This window comes from Rhea pennata, chromosome 4, assembly GCF_028389875.1.
Source record: "Rhea pennata isolate bPtePen1 chromosome 4, bPtePen1.pri, whole genome shotgun sequence".
Lineage (NCBI taxonomy): Eukaryota > Metazoa > Chordata > Aves > Rheiformes > Rheidae > Rhea > Rhea pennata.
In genome coordinates, this window is record NC_084666.1 from 25,682,529 (window position 1) to 25,704,459 (window position 21,931).

General features: G+C 41.4%; 1 protein-coding gene across 6 annotated transcripts in view; it reads left to right on the top strand.

Moving 5' to 3' along the window:
* The window catches only part of LIMCH1 (LIM and calponin homology domains 1), a 181,358-nt gene that overhangs the window by 1,729 nt on the left and 157,698 nt on the right, over positions 1–21,931 (top strand). The window lies entirely within an intron of this gene.

Sequence of the window (21,931 nt, forward strand, 5' to 3'; positions counted from 1 at the left end):
GAAGCCAAGAACTCAATGGCTAAGCAATTCTGTGTAGGTAAAGAAGCTGCCAGCAACGACTCCAGGCATGATAATCACTAAGGGAGTATAAATCTTCCAGTTTAAGAGCAGAAACTTGTGGATCAGGAGGAAGCTTCCCTCTTGGGCAGTTTATTCTGCCGTTCACTGTGACAGGAGTTCTCACGCGTGGTCTTGTGAGAACTGGGGCCTGATGAGAAGGGCAGAAGACAACCTTAACTCCTTGTGCCCCTGGAGCAGGTCAGAGAGATCCACATGCACAGGGGACATTGTATATATCCTCTTACGCTTATTTGTTCACTTTTTAAAATTGATTGCTATATGAATGACAGAGCTGTAACGTGCTTTGTGGAACTGTTACTATCCCTGCTATCCTCTTGTGTGAGGGAGCATTTTGGGAACCTAGAACATTGCTGTGACACTAGAGGCATTGCAGGGGAAACATCTGCTTTTGCAGCAGTGCCCAAAGTGGATGCTGTTAAGAGGATGGAGGAAGAAGCTACCTATAAAGCAAATGTGACTTAATTTTTCTAACATTTTAGATTTCCTTTTAATCCTTGTTTGGCTTAAGCTCTGGAGCACAAGGGTTATTTTTTCTTCAGAAATGTCATTAGCATTGACCATTCTATAAATTATGCAGAATATGGCACTTCTGAAGTTAATGAAAAGCAACATTCATTTACAAATGAAATATGAGGAATGAATGTTGCAGGTATCATCATTCAATGAATCAAACGTTATTGATTTGGGTGAAAACAAGAACTTGGAAATGAGGATCAGGCTGTGCATGGCTACTAGACTCATCTGCTTTGGCTAGCTCTGTAATTTTATCCAATTAACTTATGCTAATGTCTCTAGGCCAAAGAATATTTCCAATGTAATGTCTGTTCCAGCTCAGTTCTACTCATTTAAAATGACTTTTCTCTTAAACCAAAATAAAATAAGTGATAATGGTTGTAAGCAGGGGTGGTGAAACTCTTTTAACATGGAGAAGACAGGCTAGTGAGGATCTTAATGGTGTGAGGCACCTTAAAACCTGTTTTAGGCTGTAAAAGACACATGTAAGAAACTCTGACCTTGCTGTGCATTTTGATTTCTAAGAATAAGTTAGAAATTTTGATTTCTAAAGAATAAAAGTTATGTGACTCACAAGTTGGATTCTCATCTGTTTTAAATACTCATGGGAGGGCTATTACCATTGTGCTGCACTGATGGAAATCCACCCTGTCGTCTGCAGTGCATTTTTACTCTGGTGGGACTGGAAAGAAAAATGGCCTTTTACGGGTGAGGAGCTAAGTCACAAAGTAGTGGATGTCTAGATCTTCAGGAGGACCGAGGTACTTTCCTGGTCCAAAGGTCTCAAAAGTCCTTCTGGTACTCCTTAGATGCTTAACTTTTCATCAGAGCAGGGCTCCTGGGTGCCAGATGTTGTCTTTTTCCTCTGTGAGAATTACTTTAATCTGGACCCTACAGAGCAAGGGAATCTATTTTGCACTGAAGTTTGGGTGGATCCTTGTAGGGGATCTTTCTCTCTTTGTCTCAAGCCAGGAGCTCTGAACTAGTAGTGCTAAGGGGTACCCTGAGCAGAAAAAAGGGCCACGGCTCTGATTCTTGCTGCAAAGGCTGCTTACGTTTTTAACAGTTTGTGTGTTGCGTGAGAGTGCTTCGAATTGTGATAGATTTGATGTGGTCTCTTTATTGAAGAACATAGGGTTTTGGAATTTTATGGACTTGCTGATTCAACAGTCATTTGCTGTAGGAAACCAGAGTTTGGCTATGCTCATGTAGTAAATTTTGCATGACTATCAGCCATGCTTCCTGCTGTGTAACAGTAAACCAGTTCTATTATTTTAGCTTAGCTTGGCATGTGCTATTTCAGTAGAGAGTGCCATCTTAATAATAAAGTGAACTGTATTAGTTGCACACAGAAGACTTACAATAAAGGCACCAAATGAAAAACCCTGTGAGGCTGCTACATCAGTCTGCATTATTAAAGGTGCAGCATCTCATTTCAATTACTGCATCTCACTTTCACTGAAAGATTATATCAGCCTTGTGAAGTATAATGGGTTACTACAGCAAAATAAAAAGTCTCGTTTAATCTAATGTTCTGTAATCGTAAAATGTCAAGGCTCCCTAGCATGTGGGTTTAAGCTGGAATAATGGATGGTTGAAAGATCATCTGTAGCAACAGTTATTCTTCCGTCAAAGATTCATAGGAGTAATAAAGTTGCCTTTAATACTGGTGTAACTCCTAAGGGTATTGTTATCTCAGAATCACACCTCCTAGCCTTGCCTCATTATTATGCTATATTCTCCTTGTTGAGACTTGGTTCAGTTAGGGATGTCTTTTCCGTAGACTTATTCCTTAGAAACTTTGCCAGCGGATGAGCATACTTCCTTTACAGTTGTATGGCAATAATAAACAAGTCATGTTTTCTCTGCCCGCTATGTTCAGTGTTTGTCTTTGCTGTTCCTTCAAGATGCATACAGGCTGAAAAGCAGTAACTTCTGAAAGGCTTCTACTTTTCTACCACCTGCATTCCCTTAGACAGTTCTTTTTGTTAAGGAGAAATTTGCCAGTCAGAGGAGTTTGTTGGGTGTTTTTCTTTTTTCTTAGCAAAACATTTGTCTCTGTTAAAAATACTCTGCTTCCTTCAATACTGAAATCTTAGTCAGTAACAGTGGCAGTGCTGTTAGCAGGAGAGATGGGGCAGATGCATTACTTGGTGCTTCTGGATGTGTCTCATCAAACATCGCTCTAGGCACGTCACTTCTGTGCTGTCATATCTGTGAAATGGCGCCAGGGATATAAAACCAGGACAGTGACTCAGACAAATGAACTTCATGTGACTGTCTTGTGTCAGGGATCTGGAAGCAAAACTTCTTCAGCATGTCTCTCGCTGGTGGGGTAAAGGGCTGGAGAGCTGAGGCTTATGGCTCCTACTGGAAAAAATGTAACTTAAAAGAAGGTGAAAGTAGCTCATTTACAAAATCTTTTCTAATTGCTGAAGGAACTTGACTGGAAAATCTGCTGTAGAGGTCTAGAACTTGAGGAACAGCGATGTGTGTTTATGTGACCTTCAAAATGTAGTATGATGCTGAATGGAGTGTCCTGACTTTGAGACATTAGAGATACAGCTGCTTTTATAAAAAGCAGTGGTTAAGCTAACTAATTTGTTGAGTATGTGACTAACCTGTATCCTTCAGGAGTGTTTTTATTTCCTGTTATGTATAAACATCTACTTTTATCGTGCTTTGAGGCAGATTTTAGATCCTTATGTAGGGAATTGAATCCCTCTGGGTGTTGGTACTGTTCCTAGAACAGTGGGGTCTTGAGCCAGACTGGGACTTGGGTGCCACTGCATTCTCACCTTTACTTGGATAGGAATAGATAAAATACAGCAAATATTGCTTACAGTAGGCAGTTCCAGAGAAGACAGTTGAACTGCCTGTGAGTGTATTTGAATGAAATCATTCAAGTGTAGAGGGTGCACAAAGCTTTAAGACTACATGATATTAATCAAATATCAGAGGAAACTTGGTTGGCTCTTGAATTAACCACCAAGCAACCACCAAGCCTGCAGTTCAGATTTCTTAGTGTCTAGCCTTCTTTTTTTCTTTCACTGGAAGAATATCTTATCCATATACTTTACATAATGTATTGGGAATGTTCTTACTGAAGTGAACAAGTGTATTTATCTAGGCCAGTAGTGCTTGACCTGTTAATCTGTTATGGTAGTTGTTTTGTGCTAGAACTTTGTGCCTTGAAACCATCTGTTCATGGTGAGGGAGTCCAGCCTGCAGGAAGGGTGCTACATGTGACTCCAAATCCACTGAGCAAGCAGAAATTCCCAGTAACCTCAGCAGGCTTTGAACCAGGCCCTTGAGCTTTGGAAGAGAGTTGGTGGACAGAGTAGGATTCATCTTACCTGACTTTAGTCACTTAACTTCGTAGGTGATGAGTCTACACTGGTCGCAACTCTCTGTTCATGACAGGAGAGGTGGAGTGTCCTCTCCACCCCATTTCTTCAGCTGCCTGATCTGTGGATAGCTAAAGCAAGGCCAGATGCATCCTTTCCACAGTGTCTATAAAGCAGCCATAAAGAGTCAAAAGATTTGTGGCTGACTGGTCCTAAGTGGATGTGAATTCAGAATAACTTTACTGTGTAATTAATTTGTCCTGAACTTGGAGAAGAGTTCTCCCTTGTTTTTATCTCTACGTATGCTCCTAGGCAGTATTTTATGACCGCAGACAAGGTAGATGGGATGTTCTTCATTCTGGCTAAATTAGTCATTCAGTGGAATGAAAGCCAAATTGATTTAAAAAAGGGTAGGAAAATCTGCTCAAACTCTTTGATCCTCATATTTAGGCATCACCTTCTAGAAAGTTTTTTTCCCCAGTTATTTGGCAGCTGACCTCCTCTCCTGTGTACATGAGCTCAAGCCCCTTGTCATGAGATCAGTTTAAGCCATGTTACAAGTAGCCGTTGGCATGAGGGTGAGTGTGGGTGGGAATAATCAGAACAACGATACTATTGATAAAGGGATAATGTCAGGAAGTGCAAGACTGAATTGTTAATTGTCTTAAACCTGAATTAATTTATCTTTTTCATTACTAAAATTTTGAAATAAAGGTTCTACCCTTAACACCAGTATATGGAATGCCATTATTATGCAATTGGTGTTGAAGACCAGTTGAACACAGCTATTTAACCTCGTTCCACTTGTTCTGCTAATGGTAACAGCATTTGTAAAAGAAAGTATTTGTCCTCTAGAAATGAAGGTGGAATGTTTCCCAAGTAACGAGGATAAATAGTTGATCAATAGAACAAAATTGTTTCTAGCTTCTAAAATGTGTTGGCCGATCTAAGAAATGTTATTTCACAATGGGTTATAAAAATTTATATTATCTTTTGTTTGGAAAAGCTACCAGTCTAGAAACTTTTCATCCATGGATGAACAATTTTGCAGATTTGTAGGGATGAAAGTGTTATTTAATAGGGTAGTTGATGCAGCTGCATAGGAGGAAGGTGTGAACGGTCTAGCATGCAGACCCTGAAGATCTAAGTTTTCCTTCCTTTTCTCTGCACTACATCATTAACAGATTAAAAAAAAAAAAGTACTATCTTGCCTTGCCTTACTCAGGCCCTTAGATCATGATTTCTACAGCAGTGCTACTATGGTACTAATAATATGACATCAAAATTAATAGCTGAGACTTCTCCTAAGTGTGTTAAGAATTTTGCCAGGTTAAAATGGCTGCAGTGTGTCCTAGAGGCAGAAGGGCTTGTAAGAAAGGTTCTCTAAGAAATAGAATACTCTCTGGCTTAAAATGAAGAGCTACCCTATTACTGAAATCTGTTTTATAAACAGAATGAGTGTGCTTGCCTTTACAGATGGCTTATATCTAGCAATGCCAACTCTGGTGCTTCACAGCAAATACAAGAATCCTAGTGAAGAAGTTCCTCCAAAAATCAGCCCTCCAAACTCCAGCGGTCTTCTAATTCAGCTGTAATTTGCAGGACTTTTGAAGGTCAACAAGGATAAATACAAAGCCCTGAATCTGGGCCAGACTACTGCTTGCAGCAGAGTGAGGAGTGAATGCCTGAGGAGCAGTTCTGCTGAAAAGGACTTAGGGGGACCTGGTGGACAACTGACTAAGCATCAGACAGCAGTGTATCCTTGCAACAGTGAAGGCTAGCACTCGTAGTTATTCTGGGCAGTATTAACAGGAGCAGAGCCAGCAGACTGACAGAAGTGGTTATTTTCCTTTACTTGGCACTTGCTGGACTGCTTCTAAAATTCTTGGTCTAGTTTTGGGCCTTCTGGTACATGAAGGATGTTGATGATAAACTGGAGTGAGATGGGCTGGGGTTGGAGCACTTCACCTCTAAGGAGAGGCCGAGGGAGCTGAACTTGTCCGTCCTGGTGAACTGACAACTTAAAGGGTACTAACAGCACCCCAACTGTTACCGCATCCATCTATGAGAAGGTTATTGAGGTACATGGCCAAAAGGTGAGAAAAAACTGTCCATACACTAAAACAGGAGGGGTCCTGACCTGGTGTATTTAAACTTTTTCGCTGTGAGGATGGTCAAGCATTGAAGCAGGTTGGCCGGTGAGGCTGGGAAATTGCTATCCTTGGAAGTTTTTGTGCAAAGACTGGACAAAGTTCAAAGCAGCCTAATCTGACCCCACAGCTGACCCCGCTTTGCACAGAAGGTTGGCCTGGAGGATTCCTGAGGTCCCTTTTTGCCAGAATTATTCTATGAATCCATGACTTGAAGGGAGGTGAATGAATATACCTGAATTTTTGTTTTTGATATTACTTTATTGATTACTTATTATTGTAGTGCTTGGGAGTCTATTTACATGAATAAGATTCTTTTCTATATGACTGCAGAATTCCTGTGGCTTATAAGAGATATTTTCAGGATGTGCTACTGAGTTTCCTTTGTAATAACTCTTCAAATCAATGTAAAATGTTTTCAGTTTCCAATCTAATTATTTTTAATAAACAACCCATTTTATTTTAGAAAACAGTAAATATGATTGATTGTCTTGGTTTGATGAGGTCTTTTTTTAAAGTCCGTATGTGCTACTTTAATTGACCAATAGGGAATTGAAATTATTCCTCTTGCTTGAGGAACTGAGGAAAAGATATGCAAGTTTAATTCTTGAGGATTCAAATGTTAAATCCTTAAAGAGCTCTGTGATAGTTCATGATAGCATTTCATTATAACAGTCCTCTAGCTTTACAGTCACTCTGCTTTGTCTAGCATAACTTGCTTAGTATTGTTAAATATTTTTTGATGTACATATATATGTGTACATATAATGATCACTGCTAGTAATTCTTAACTTAGCAGAAAAAATAGCATAATGATAGAGTTAATTTTAATATCAAAATTGAGTTCTGACATTGACTTAAAATGGTCTAGTGCCTTCTTTGTTTGGTGGGAGAAAGGTGAAAAACCCCAGACTTATTTGGCCATTTGAAGAGAAACCCTGCTCTGATAGTTTCTTCTGCTTGAGCTCTCATGCCAGGTACCAAAGACAGCTTGATTTTGAAAGAAACTTTGACAAGCTAAGATTTTGAAAAATAATACTGCTGTGGCTTGTTGGCCGTATCGTGCTTGTCACTGATGCATAGAGAGCTTCACAGACTCAGGAGCAGCGTGTTGAAGAGGGAGGGAAGCGATTATTTAACTCCTCTGTGTGCAGGGACATAAGAAGGAAATACTTTCCATTAATCTCTCCTGCCTAGACATTTCTCAAGATACTGCTCATGCTGTAAGCAGGGTGAGGATTTTTCCATTAGGTGATCCTACAATAGATTTCAGGAACAGCGTGAAAGGAAAAAACCTCTGCCGGGCCTTTTCCCTCTGCTATTTCAGCCTTAGAAATCTCACCACCTTCATCTGCCCTTTCTTTGGGTGTCAGACAAGTCCCAGCCTTCAGGCTGTAGGGAAAGTGGCTGCACATATTCAACATACCAGCGCCCTCCCCCCCTCCCCCCCCCCCCCCCAAAAAAAAAAAAGAAAAAAAGGGAATGCTCATCCTGGGACTGTGAAGACTTTCCCTATTGTATTTCCTTTCCCATAGGTGTTGGTACAGTATTGCAACCTTGAGCAGTCAAATATCTGGCTGGATTAACATATCCTTTTAAAATATATTAGACTTTAACCTTCCTTGTGTTCATCAGACTGTACATTGTTGATTCAAGTTTTTCCCCACAACAGTGGGGGACTGAAACCTGTATGAACGATTACTACACAAGAGCTCTTAAATTACATTTTAGATCTGACGCTTTCACCAAAAATGCAAGTCAAGGGCTTTGACATAAGATATTGATAATGCTTGATAGGGATCAAGAGAAATCCCTTACAGAGGATGGTGTGTGGGGACTCCTGGAAGGAGATGCTGTGACCCAAAGAAGAAAAGTGCATCTTTCGATATTGGAACTTCCTATTTCCAAAGTGGCAGAATTGAAGGAAAAAACCTCAAATGAAGGGAAAAGCCCTTTCCACTGAAACTAGAAGGCCAAGAAACTCAGAGATTAATTTGTATTTCTACAGAAGGCCATAGATTGGCACAATTAATTGTAACCTTTGCTCTGACTTGAGAAGCACAGTCTTCCTTTTACGCAACAGAAGGCTGATGCTCATAAATAACTGATTTCATGTGGGAGCAGAATGGCTGCAAGACTACAGAGGACGTAGGGCAGAGATTAAAACCCCTGCCTGGTGTTTTAGGTTGCAAGCATTGTTTTCCATGAAATTTACAGGAATTTAGAAGTCTTTCCAAAATGTCTCAAAACAAGTGTAGCACGGCCTCCAAATCTGTAGGCTTAGATTTGGATATCAGGTATAAGATATATTCAGATATCTTAGCTGAATACAAGTGTTCAAGGAAACTGCTGAACTAATTACTCTAATGCTGTAAGTTCTTGAATATCAAGGTGGTGCATATTTTATACCTGAAATATGGGTGTACTGGGCACCTTTCCCCCAAAAGAACAACATCAAAAAACAAACAAAATACATTTATTTCAAGTTTCTACTTAGCTAATCTTACAGTGTTCTAAATAACAGATTTTTCTGCATTCTTCTGTCAGAGAATGAAAGCCTAAATGTCTGGTGAGAAGCACTGAATTTCTTTCCCCCCTGCCTTCAATTTTCTTGGATAATTCTTTGTTTTAACTATCATCAGTTGCTTGCCTTTGTTAAAATCCTCTTCTATTTTCCTTTTTTTTTCTTCCTAATTAAAAAAGGAGCCATGATGTGTTAGCTCAAGTCTGCTACTTGGCAGAGAGCATTTTCTGCCTGGATTTGTGGATGGGGAGGGAGGAGCGAGGAAACTGGCTTGTCTCTGTCGAACTGCCGTTGGCAGGGATGCCAGTGTCTCAGGAGTTTAGTGCTGAATTCCTCAGTCGCTCAATGTATCTTTGTTTCCATGCAACTGTTGTGCTTTATTTCAGTGGGCTAACTTGCATGCACCAGGCTTTGCAATAGAGAACTCTTGAGACTTTCCTAACTGTAAATATGTAATTAAATCAGAAAAAGTGTGGTGAAACGTAAAAATATCTTTTTGTTTATTATCTTCCTGATTCTGATGAGTTTTAAATGTGTGGTTTGGGCGGGGGAGGGTCCTGATTTGAGGGCATGCACGTGCTGTGTGTGTCTTGTGCCAGTGTCGGGATTAATTAGAGAGAGCCAAGAAAACAAACTGTTTCCCAGGAAAATGTCACTAACATCAGGAAAATGTCAGAATTGGTGAGTCATAAAGGTGACTCTCTTCTGAGTTGGAAGAAATGATATAAAGAGCAAGTCTAACATTCTACCCCTCTCCAAAATAATTTTTAATTGGACTAGTTTTGGAATAACATGAAAAAAGTAATAAATCAACAAAGCTCAAGCGACTCAAATGATCTGTTATTAGAAACAGCTTGGCTTTTCTAAAGAGAAGCAAAAATACCCTCAAAACATTTTAATTATGAACATGCAGATCTTCAGTCTTGCTGAGGCTGTATTTTCTGCCTCTCTCTGATCGGCACCACTCTGTCCATATTCCTGCTCTGCTGAGTACGCTGGACTGTCGCTGCTGTCTGTCAAGAGGAATATTCAGACCACTGGAGGTACTGGCCACAGGGAAAGCTACGTTTCAGCCTCTGAAGGGTCTGAGCATGCAAGCTGCTTCCTAAACTGGAGGTGGTGGCTGTGGCATAGTGGTTGCTGGCATCCAGAGCGCCTTAGATTGGCACAGCACAGCTGAGGAATTCAGAGATTCCCCCGAGGAGTTAGGTGTAAACGGAGCGTAGTGTTAAAAATAAAACGGGTGAAGCTTGAGTTAGTTACAAGTAGCTTTACAAAGTAATTTCACCTTCCCCACTTAGCATTTTCGGTGATTATTTCTCCTGGGAAGCAATCACCAAGTCAATTTGCAGACGTTCACTTGGTCTTGGTGCTCTTCAAAGATGAACACTGAGTTGGGTTTCTTGCAGCGCCACATGCGAAGGTTGCGCTGCAGTTAGCGCTTGAGACTTTCAGATTATGCTAAACTAAAACATCCGTATTTTCATTTAGAAATTCATCTTGGTAGTAAGCACTTTGTTACTTTATTCCTATCATTTTGCTTCTTGTGAGTGGCTTCGGAGGAGAAAGTAAGCAAAACCATTATGGATAGCTGTTGGATTACTTAATGAAAATTCACATTGGTAGCTCTGAGAGGACATTCTAGTAAGATTTAGTGGAGAACTTGTCTACCTGTGCTGTGGGATTTTATCTACTAATTTTCATTCATTGTAGTTTGCCAGTCTGTTTCATAGAGTCATAGAATCAGTAAGGTTGGAAGGCACCTCTGGAGATCATCTAGTCCAACCTCCCTGCTCAGCAGGTCACCTAGAGCATGTTAGACAGGGTTGCATCCAGGCGGGCCTTGAAGATCTCCAGAGAAGGAGACTCCACAACCTCTCTGGGCAACCTGTTCCTGTTCCGGAGTGCTCCGTCACTCTCACAGTGAAGAAATTGCCCCTCACATTCAAGCAGAACTTCCTGTGCTTCAGTTTATGCCCATTGCCTCTTGTCCTGTCACAGGGGGCAACTGACAAACAAAGAGTTTGTCCCCGTCCCCTTGACACCCTCCCTTCAGGTGCTTACACACATTGATAAGATCCCCCCTCAGTCTTCTCTTCCCCAGGCTCAAGAGGCCCAGCTCTCGCAGCCGTTCCTCTGTGAGGAACAGAGGAACATAGGGCAGATGCTCCAGCCCTCTGATCATCTTTGTAGCCCTACACTGGACTCTCTCCAGTAGCTCCGTGTCTCTCTCGTACTGGGGAGCCCAGAACTGGACACAGTACTCAAGATGAGGCCTCGCCAGGGCTGAGTAGAGGGGCAGGATCACCTCCCTCGACCTGCTGGCAACACTCTTCCTCATGCACCCCAGGAGACCGTTGGTCTTCTGGGCCAGAAGGGCACATTGCTGGCTCATGGTCAACTTCTTGTCCACCAGCACTCCCAGGTCTTTCTCTGCAGAGCTGCTCTCCAGCAGGTCAGCCCCCAGCTTGCACTGGTGCCTAAGGTTGTTTTTCCCTAGGTGCAGGACTCTGCACTTGCCCTTGTTGAACCTCAGGAGGTTCCTCTCTGCCCAACTCTCCAGCCTGTCCAGGTCCCTCTGAATGGCAGCACAGCCCTCGGGTGTCTCAGCCACTCCTCCCAGCTTGGTATCATCAGCAAACTTGCTGAGGAGGCACTCTGTCCCCTCATCCAGGTCATTGATGAAGAAGTTGAACAGGATGGGACCCAGTACTGAGCCCTGGGGGACACTACTAGCCACAGGCCTCCAATTAGACTCCACGCCACTGATGACGACCCTCTGAGCTCTGCCTTTCAGCCAGTTCTCAATCCACCTCACTGTCCAGTCATCTAACCCACACTTCTTGAGCTTCTCTAAGAGGATGTTATGGGAAACAGCGTCATGGTGCACAATGTCCACTGCTCTCCCCTCATCTACCCAGCCAGTGATTCCATCAGAGAAGGCTATCAGATTGGTTAAGCAGGATTTCCCCTTGGTGAATCCATGCTGGCTACTCCTGATCACCTTCTTATCCTCCACATGTCTGGAGATGACATCCAGAGTGAGCTGTTCCATCCTCTTTCCAGGGATGGAGGTGAGGCTGACCGGCCTATAGGCCTCCTTCTTGCCCTTCTTGAAGACTGGAGTGACACTGGCTTTCTTCAGTCCTCAGGCACCTCTCCAGTTCTCCAGGACCTTTCAAAGATGATGGAGAGCGGCCTGGCAACAACATCCGCCAGCTCCCTTGGTACCCGTGGGTGCATCCCATCTGGGCCCATGGATTTGTGGATGTCTAGCCTGCCCGGAAGGTCTCTAATCCTATCCTCCTCAACCAAAGGAAAGTCTTCCCTTCTCCAGACTTTCTCCCTCATGTCCAGGCTCTGGGATTCCTGGTGGCTGCCCTTAGCAGTGAAGACTGCAGCAAAGAAGGCATTCAGTAATTCTGCCTTCTCTGTATCCCTTGTCACCAGGGCCCCTGCCCCATTCAGTAGCGGGCCCACATTTTCCCTAGTCCTCCTCTTGCTGCTGATGTATTTGAAGAAGCCCTTCCTGTTGTCCTTGACATCCCTTGCAAGACTCAATTCCAACTGGGCCTTAGCCTTCCTCACTGCATCTCTACATACTCTGGCTGCATTCCTGTAATTCTCCCAAGTAGCTTGTCCCCTCTTCCACATTCTGTGTATTTTCTTCTTCTGCTTGAATTTGGCCAAGAGCTCCTTGCCCACCCATGCAGGTCTCCTGCCCTCTTTGCTGCACTTCTTACTCATAGAGGTGTACCGCTCTTGAGCTTGGAGAAAGTGATGTTTGAATACTAGCCAGCTCTCTTGGACCCTCCTTCCTTCTAGGGCCTTAACCCATGAGATTCCACCAATTAGGTCTCTGAAGAGCCCAAAGTCTGCTCTCCTGAAGTCCAGGGTTGCGATCATGCTTGTTGCCTTACTTCTTTCCTGCAGGATCCTGAACTCTACCATCTCGTGGTCACTGCAGCCAAGGCTGCCTGCAGCCTTCACATCTCTAACCAGTCCCTCTCTGTTGGTAAGGACAAGATCCAGCAGGATACCCTTCCTCGTAGGCTCCTCCACGATTTGTGGCAAGAAGTTATCATCAATGCATTGCAGGAGCCTCCTGGACTGCTTGTGCCTTGCTCTGTAGTCCTTCCAGCAGATGTCAGGGTGGTTGAAGTCCCTCATGAGAAACAGGGCCTGTGATCGTGAGGCTACTTCCAGCTGTTAACTCTTTGCTATAGTACTCTTATATATAGTTTTATTTTTTCCACTTTTATTTTTGGATTTCTGCCAAAAGTGAATTGCATGCCCATTCTGATAAAGGCAGATCTGTTTTTTTTTTCCCTCCAAAACTTGCTAGTTTTTCAGTGGAGTGCTTAATTCTAAAGTGCCATAGTGAATTTTCTTTTTCATTTTAGAATTTTGTGGAGGAAACTGCTTTTCAACTTCCCACATTAAGGGCCTTGAAATAGATTAAATCCAGAGCAAACCTTTTGGAAATGGTGCAGTCTCAAACTGTATTAAATTGTATTAGTCCTATAGCACTACAGGAAACTGTTGTATAAAGAGCAAGAAAAGTTTGAGGCATGGTGTCTACTTATCTTGCTCCTCAGAACTGTCAGGAGTCTAATGAGGCTGTTGGAGGGAAAGAGCATATTTGGGAATTTCTAGAATGTGGTAACTAGCTTTTTCCTAGGGCAGTGGCAGATTATTTGGACTAATACAACTGAGAAACAGAATTGAAACTTCCTTCTTGTGCATGATGCAGACTGCACCATCATCATTCCCATCATCATCCCATCTGACTTCATATGGGACTTTCGGTTAGCCAGAACACTCTGGGCATTTTACTTGCTGTTTGTGCAGGGACGGTCAGGGGATTTTGTTTTCTGTAAGCTACCAAGAGGTAATGACTGCCCAGTAATTCATCTGTTAATACAGAGCAGATGAGGTGGCCAAAGGTGCTTGATACATCTTTGTCACATGGGTGCTGCCAGCTGTCTGTATCCTATGTGTCCCACATGCTTTCAACATCAAATGTTTATGTGGGAAAATGGCTATCTTGGCTTACTTGAATAATTTGTGTGTTTTTAGTCATCCAGCTTCCTTGTATCTTCATATACTTTAGTGCATATAGCTCCAAGGTTTTTTCATATAAGCTCATTGCCGGGTTTCTGCATGGGCCCTCCTTTTTGTGCTGCTTGAAGGACTGATAATGCTGCGTTGCCACTTGAAGCACTGTTGCAGGAACCAGAATATATTTCTTACGTTAGAATTTCAGTATCTCTAATTTCCTGGGCTGCACCTAGGAGCTCAACGAAGCAGGTGAGGCTTTGGCTCAGCACAGCTGCTAGGCCTTGAGCTTCTGATGAACGTATCTGAAATTAACCCTATCCTGTTCTACCATTTTACAAGCTGATCCAAATCTGATGCAGAGAAAACAAATTTAAGAGATTTAGTTGAGTGAAAGAAGGAGATGAGGACAAGTGCAGAGTTGGGGTAAAGAGCATCAAGAGACACAACTGGCAGCAGATTAACTCTTCGGAGAATATAATCTAGGTCAGTTTTTTTCCAACCAACTCCCCTTTTTTTCTGGGGAGATCTGGTTGGAGTCGGGGCTCCAGGCCTGATCGTGATGCAGGAGAAATGCATCTCCTTGTACTTGGAAGTATATGGTAGTAATTCCGCTGCAAACCTGTCTTCAGCAAGGCTAGGCAGAGCCTAAAAGAGCTTCTCTGTTATGTAGTTTCTGTGAATTTGTTTATTTTCTTAACAGTTCTTTTATGCTGGCATTTAATATCCCTTTCCACCTCAATGAAAAGTGAGAAGTACTGAATACAGATATGTACTGACTTTTTATGTTTTCTTTAGAAAATACTTGTGATAACTTTGAAATTTGTTCCAGAGTTAATACTACTGTGTTTCTGAAGAGAACAGTTGCTGGTTTCCTTTGGTACTTCAGTCTGGCTCCTTCATACTCCTGTTTTTAAGGTGGAAGTTGGTGGTGGCAGATGTTAGTTAAACCAGCACCTCAGCTCCTGCTCTTTATGTTGAGGTTGGGCTGAAAGTATCATTTTCCAAGTGCAGGCAGTTGTTCCTCTAGCAAACTTGGACAGCATTTCTTTCACCTTGACAGCTGTTCTGCTGACATTATTCCCGGTAACAGTTATTCATTGGCATTAAAGGCTTTCTTCAGCCAGAATGCTTTGCCTAGAGAGTGCAGTCATTTGGCAGACCCATAAAACCAGTAATTCTGTAGTGCTTAAAATTTTTAGTTTGTCCTACATCCTTAATCTTTTGGAGTTTTAGCTTAATTGCTGAGTGGGCAAAAAGTAAAGACTCACCATAAATACTCTTCTATTCCTTCTTCCCTCCCCATCCCCCTAACTATTTTTCAATCCAAAGCCTTAAAAGCAGACTTCTTTCAGCATTACTTGTGCTTTGGGCTCTGTATGTGTTCCTTAAACAACTGATGAAGTCCATAAGAAGGACTTTCTGGACATGTTTGTATTGTTCACTTCTTGAAGATGATTTTCTGTAGCTTCTAAACTTGGCTTTCTTGGGCAGCATGATCCTGAGAAGGGAATTCTTGCAAGAGTGGTGGCAGTGGCACTGGTGCCAGTGGTTTCTCTCTGCTAGTTTGTGCTGATGGTGCAGATGGCATCCTTTCAGCCTGCCCACATTTTATAATCTGAAGGGGGCAGCACCAGCTCTTGTCAGTACAGGTGGCCCATGTGTAGTTCGAGGAGAATACTTAGCATTTTTGGGACACTTGGTGCTTTCGTGACTATCCCTCTCACTCCTCTGGTGCTCGGCAGTCAAGTAACTACCTTGTGCAATATGGTTTGGGAGCTCTAGTTTTAAGCTAATATGCAAGTATTCCTCCTGTAATTAAAATCAAGAGTCACTTCTATTTTGACTCGATAGCTTAGTTTGTCCTGGCAGTGGTCCAGGCTGCACGTAGAGGCTTTATTTCCTTATGCATGTTCTTTTGCTGCTGATAAGCAGGTAAAAGGAAGAGCTCTGATTGGGGTGTGCACTCTCACATCTGCTTCTTTCTTAATATATTGCTCCCTGGCCTTGGGTTTCTTACATGATGAAGAGCATGTTACAAATATGTATTGGTCTCGCATGAGCTTCATCTGACTTCAGCTCTGGAGACACCTATTTGCACATTGTGTCTATAATGTTTTGTGTAATTCTAGAAATAATTGCAATAACCTCTTAATTTTTATGATACTAATATCCTTTTGCTTAGCCTCATCAATTCATTCTGATTTATCTTGCTGCCTGAGTGCACTGAATGAATTTGATATGCTTCTGGTGAGCAGTTCTCCTGTGGGTTAGCCATGGGTGTGAAAGGAGAGAGACAAAGGTGGTTTTCATTATTAGAAAGAACAAAGCCATGAATAGAAAGGCAAAAGAACTGATGATCTTTCAGCAGGAGGTAAGTTTCCAGGTCTCTGTTCAGCTGATGGGTGTTGTGCTTTTAGACTTTACTGACTTTGATTTAAGATGCCACAATTTTAAAATATTACTCTGTCTTGTGTTTGGAAAATGTGGGAAAGCAGGTGTGTGTTTGTGTGTGATACACAACAGAAGTTGATGTCTCTGGAAGGGGAGAACACTGTTAATTCTTATTTTAAAAAACAAAAATAAATTCCTGCTACTATGTCTGTAATCAAAAAGTTCATCTTGAAATAGAAGAATATGAAAGAACCCCATGATTTGTTTAATTAAAGTTTATTGGCAGAAGGATTTATTCAGTAAGTGTTGAGAAACTATTTTTCTTAAATGGAAAACTCAGTTTATATGTCCAGTTTTCTGTTAAAGAACAAAGAATTTAAATTTCATGCCTTCTGTTTGTACAGTCTTGTAGTTGGCTATTGCAAGGATGGGTACAGGGCTCCCTTGTGTTGAGATGCAGACAGGGTGTTTCAGTTGCTTTTACTAGTGATGGGCACAGATTAAGTAATGTTGCACACACCATGCAACTGAGCTTGCTAGAAGCGTGAAGGGAATATGGCTTTCTGGGCCTGTTTTTTTTTTTCTTTTTTTTTTTTTTTTTTTTTTCCCACAGTTGAAGTTAAAATTCCAACCTTGCTTCATAAACCCAAAAGCTCACCATCAGTCTTCCATTTTCATTTAAATTATAGTTGTATAGTTTATAGTTTACAACATCTTAGTGTTTTTTTTTTTTTTTATATATAATTAGAAGTTTCCCTTAAAACAGCCATTCATGTTCAGTTTCTATCAAAATATTTCTGGCTGTGCAATGCTTGGCCAGATTGTGTAGAAGATGCCGGGTGCTGGTCATGCCTGCCTTCTGCTTATGGTGTACTTCTGAACAGTTGTCCTTCCTTCCCCTCTCCTGTGAGCAGTGTCTTGCGGGACTGCCTGGGAGGGTGGGCGAGCGGGAGCTACCTTGGGAAGTGGTGTCCAGGTCAGTCCTGGCTGCAGAGCCAGTGAGAACTCACACAGGCGCATATGTGAACTGTTATTTCTTGTCCTGGGATTGTGCTTATTTGGGAAGAATTTAATTTTTCTGTTGCTTTTTGTAAGCTTTACAAAGTTACTGTTAAGAGGTGGCTCCTTGGAAGTCTGTCTGATAAGGTCTGACAGTGCGTGTGTCAGCAGTCCTCAGTCTCTGCGCTCAGGCTAAGCAGAAATTCCTATGTAGTATTTGTATTGCTAATATTACTCGAGTTTGACAGCCTTCAACTGCGGTCCAGGCTGGAGTCAAGATGCTAACTGGAGATGACCTCTTAATTATTTAGTCCCTAACAGGGAGACTTCATAAATCTGTGTTTTAGAATACATAGAAATCTATCATTGGTGATAGCTTTTCATTACTGTCTTTCAGTATCAAGTCTAGGTATTCCCTAGCTTTGTCCTCTAGCACCCTAATTTTACGGTAATTTTTGAGATTTTGAGTGGCTCCTTCTGGTTCTTGGTAATTATTATTATCGTAAGATTATTTCCTTAAACTTTTACAGGAGACTTACAGTTTTGCCTTAGAAATTTAGCAGGCTTTGTAAGAGTAATTTGCTTTAGTCAGTTTACTTTGCTTTCTTCTGTTGTGGCTTTAAGTTACGTTTGCAGAAGTAAGTTCTATAACCCAAAGGATAAACAACCAACTGTTTGCTGTGGGAAAATAAATGACCTGCATTTCTTAGATATATTGCATTTTTTTTATGGTTGCTTCTAATACCATACAGACCAGTGGGTATAATATTGCACAGAGATGAGGAAAGCTCAATGTATTCCTCTTGGAATACCTGATTTTCCAAACCAATAGAGCTTTCCTGTGTGCAGTACCTGAATGGCCAGCTTCATGCTGTCACGAACAGTAGAACTTATAGAAGAAGAAAAGTGAATACTAATACAAATGATAGTCCTTTATCTACGGAGAGCATCTCTGCTATGCATGGGCTGTTGCTGGTGTTTTAGCCTTCACTAAAGCCCAGCTGGGCTATTTGGCTTCTTCCATTGAATTTAAGTTAAAATTTAAATTCTTAAACTTTTAAAAAATTATTCTTCATTTGAGCGTACATTTTATCTGATGGTTCAGTTCTTTGGCAGTCCATGTCTTCCCCTGTTCCTGCAGCATTTGTTAGGCTGAATTGCACGTGCAGACATAAAAGTAGTAAAATACCAAAAGTGTGCTGTATACTCGCTGGAATAATGGAGAGGATTTTACTTTACTCATACACTATCCAGCATCTCAGAACCTGATCTCACTGAAGACTGCTAAATGCTAGCGAACTGAGACTTATTTTTTGAATAATTGCATAGCTAAGTTTCCATCTTCAGTCTAAAGGAACGTGCTGAAATTTGCAAGGTCAGGCTTGCTAAATAATAGAATAGTGTCTCTGCAAGCTCAATTCTTCATGTGCATGCATATTAAATACATGGTCACTGCTGTGTTTCTTCTGAGCATCTCTTTAGTGCACAGAGTGAATAGTGCTGCTCTTAATGAACAACTTCAGTGTTTCACTTTCTCCCTACTATTCAATGTGCAGTCCTATGCCATGTTTATTATGTGCTATTCAAACCAAATCCTGAGGACAGAATTACTAACTTTCTCAGACTTTTGCGGTGCTCATCTCTACAGTATCTTTGCAAAAAAAGTTCTTTGCAAACACAAATCTTATTTTATGGCATCACTGTATGTACAGGGACTGTGGCACAGAAAAAATAGATTCAAGACTGTATGCTAATTAGAGACTCTTAGGACCTTTTATTCTGCACAGTGTAGTTAGCATTCTGTAGCATTATAGAGGCACAGCTATGGCTCTCTTCCATGCACTGGGATGCCAGGCACTCATAGTAAATGAGTAACGTGTGACTAGTGATCAGCTAAGAAAAGCTTAGTTTAAATGGTTAGAGTAGTAACACAACTGAGTACTGTGGCACAAGCCAGGATAGTATTAAAATCTCAGTAACCATGCAACTGCCTGAAATACAAGACCATCTCTTCAACTCCTTGCTGTTCTTTTCTCCTCTTGCTACCTGCCTTTAAATTACACAGCAAGCAAGGAAATGTTACTGTCTTTGCCTGAACTGTTTCTCTCTGAGCCTTTCAAACTCCCTCTCCTGTGATACCACATCAAATGACCTAATGAATTTTTCTGGTTTTGCTCTCAGTTCTTTGCTCTCGATTGTTCTCGGACAGCTGTGCCTCCCCTTTGCTCCCGTTTTCGTAGCCCCATCATTGCCATACCTCACTGCCCTGTGACGCTTTAAAGTAGGCAGTGACCGAAACGAGAGAGCAGTGTGGCTGCTGTTGTGTCACAGGATCTGGAAGCATGCGCTGCACTTGTTGGTCCTAGTGGGCAGGAAGCAGGTCTGAAATCCCCTTGGGCTGTGAACCATCCTTTATTTTTCTTTTTTTCCCTACCAGGATAGAATCCTAGTAGTTTATTTCCCCTGCTAACAGATAATAAACTGCTGTAATTATTAATGCTTTGACCAGACATTGCAGACCATCTGTCTTGCTCTCCCTGAAGAAAGCCCATCAAAGACCTTGTCCAGCATGAATTTTCTGGCTCACTATACACATTTCAACTGTAATATAACATATTTTTCATATTTATGATCATTTTTTGAAAGTGAGAAGAAGTCATGATGGAGTCCGTTGGTCAGGAATTTTGAAATGACCTGTAGCAGGAGAGTGTGCTGGGCATAATATTCAGTAACATCTGTCCTGTTATAGAGAGGCATATATAGAGACATATTCAGGTTTTCTGAATTCTTTAGCTGGAGTTCCTAGTGTGAAAGTTATTAGATCAAAATCTGCATGTCATAAAAGCTTGGAAATCTGTTCTGTCAATTTGTCTTGGTAGTGAATCTGCTTGCGATCACCAGGAAATTCTAAATCCATTTTTCTCTCAATAACTTCTTCAGTAACTTCTGTAATTAAAATGAAAATTCAGATTGAAGTGATTCATTTAATTCCCACTATGTTCAGTTTTTGTATACTGTACAATAGTATTCATGTGGAACTCTTTAAAATATCCTGTGGCAGAACTGAAGAACAGGGATCTATTTTTAACTTAAACATGATCTTCAAATTTCACTTTCCTCTTTTGACTGAACTATGAGCTGTAAAAGCTATGTAAGACTGTTAGGTACACTCAGCAAGAATAGACATATGTCAATTTTTTGTAGAATTGGGAGCAGAAATTAAAGAGTACTATTGGAATTGCACGTGTTTCTAGGAATCATAGTAAATTTGATTTCATCCTAGTAGTCAGTGAATGAATACAATATTACAGAAGCAGGAACACATAGAGGATCCAGCTCTGGTGTGACCCCATGATACAATAATATATTCTGAACTCAAAACAAAGTATTTTAATGTTCACAAATAGTAGATATTTGACAAAACAAAATATCCTTAAAGGAATATTGTAAGGAACCTGTGATCAATCTAAACCATCTTCCCCCCCCCCCCCTTTTTTGCCACTGTTTTCCTTCTTTGGGCATGAATGAGTCCTGTCACCTTATAGAACTTTCAGTGGAATTGTAGGATGCTGCTGTCTGAACATCCAACTCTCTCTGTAAAATACGCTGAATATTTTTGAGGCAAAGTGTTCATCAGCTCAGATCCTGCTAACTGATGATTCTGTTCCTTCGTGGTACTGGTAGGCCTAATGAAAGGTGGCCAAGGCTGTGTATTAAGTATGCACACACCCATACGCTTAAAATGACATCACATTTCCCTGCAACTAATTCTTGGAAGGCTCTGGGGAAATGTATCAAATTCAGGTAGAAGGTGAATTTCTGTCTCACCTTAGAGAATCAGCCCCACCTTGGAGACTCTTCAGCTTTTAAAACATTTGTGCTATGTGGAAGCTATGTGGTGACTCTGTAAGTGTTACTATGATTGAAGCTTGGGTTTTGTATCTGCCTTTGTGCTGTGACTGTAAAATGAGCAGGCTTATCTGAAAGAAAAGCTTCAGAGAATCAGAAAACTATATATTTAAGTTGAGGTAAGCTTTAGGATGCCATTATAAGCCTTCTATTACCATTTTAGTAAGATAAGTGTTGATCAGAAAGGAAATCTTATCTGTCTGGCTTCGAAGCACAAGGTCTACATCATACTGCTCTCTCTTGGTGTGTTGGCATGGAATCATCTCTCAGAACAATAGTTGCACTATGACAGTGGGCAGAAGGAGAGGACAGGCTCCTAAATGGGGACACAAGCAGGCAAAGTAAGTTTTGGCTGGAACCCTGGGAAAGTGCTTGCAGCTAATGTCTCTTGTGGAAATGAGGAGAAACTTGAGATTTTAGCACAAGGTGGCTTTGTGCAGGTTTCTGTTGATGGCAAAGAGAACGTGGAAAGCTGCATGGCAGACACTTGATAACCAGGCACCAAGAAAAATAACTTTTTATGTTAAATCTTGTAGGTACAGATGGTTTCTGAAAGTCTGAGAATACACCTAGTTTCCCAGTGTAGCTGACCGTGAAGTAAGGAGAAGAGCTGGCAGGATGAAGCTACCCGAAAGAGGAGTAAAGAAGAGATTTTTGAAGCTGGAATGGGCCCATTGCAGGATCTTGTCATTATTTTCCTATTCCTTTATTATGTGTGAGAACCGTCAGTGTCCCATTTCTGAAAATCAGACTTTCAGCTCTATGGAGAGAGGGAAGAAGGCTGTTGGCTAACCCTTTCTATGTTTTCTGGGTGCTATTGCAGAAACCCTCATAGAAGACAGGCATAATTTACTGGTCTTTATCTAGTTAACCACAATCTTCAAATTTTAGGGAATGGAGAATAGGAAATGTTCTGCAGGCTTATTAGTAGTCTTACTCCTGCAGTTGGCCTGATC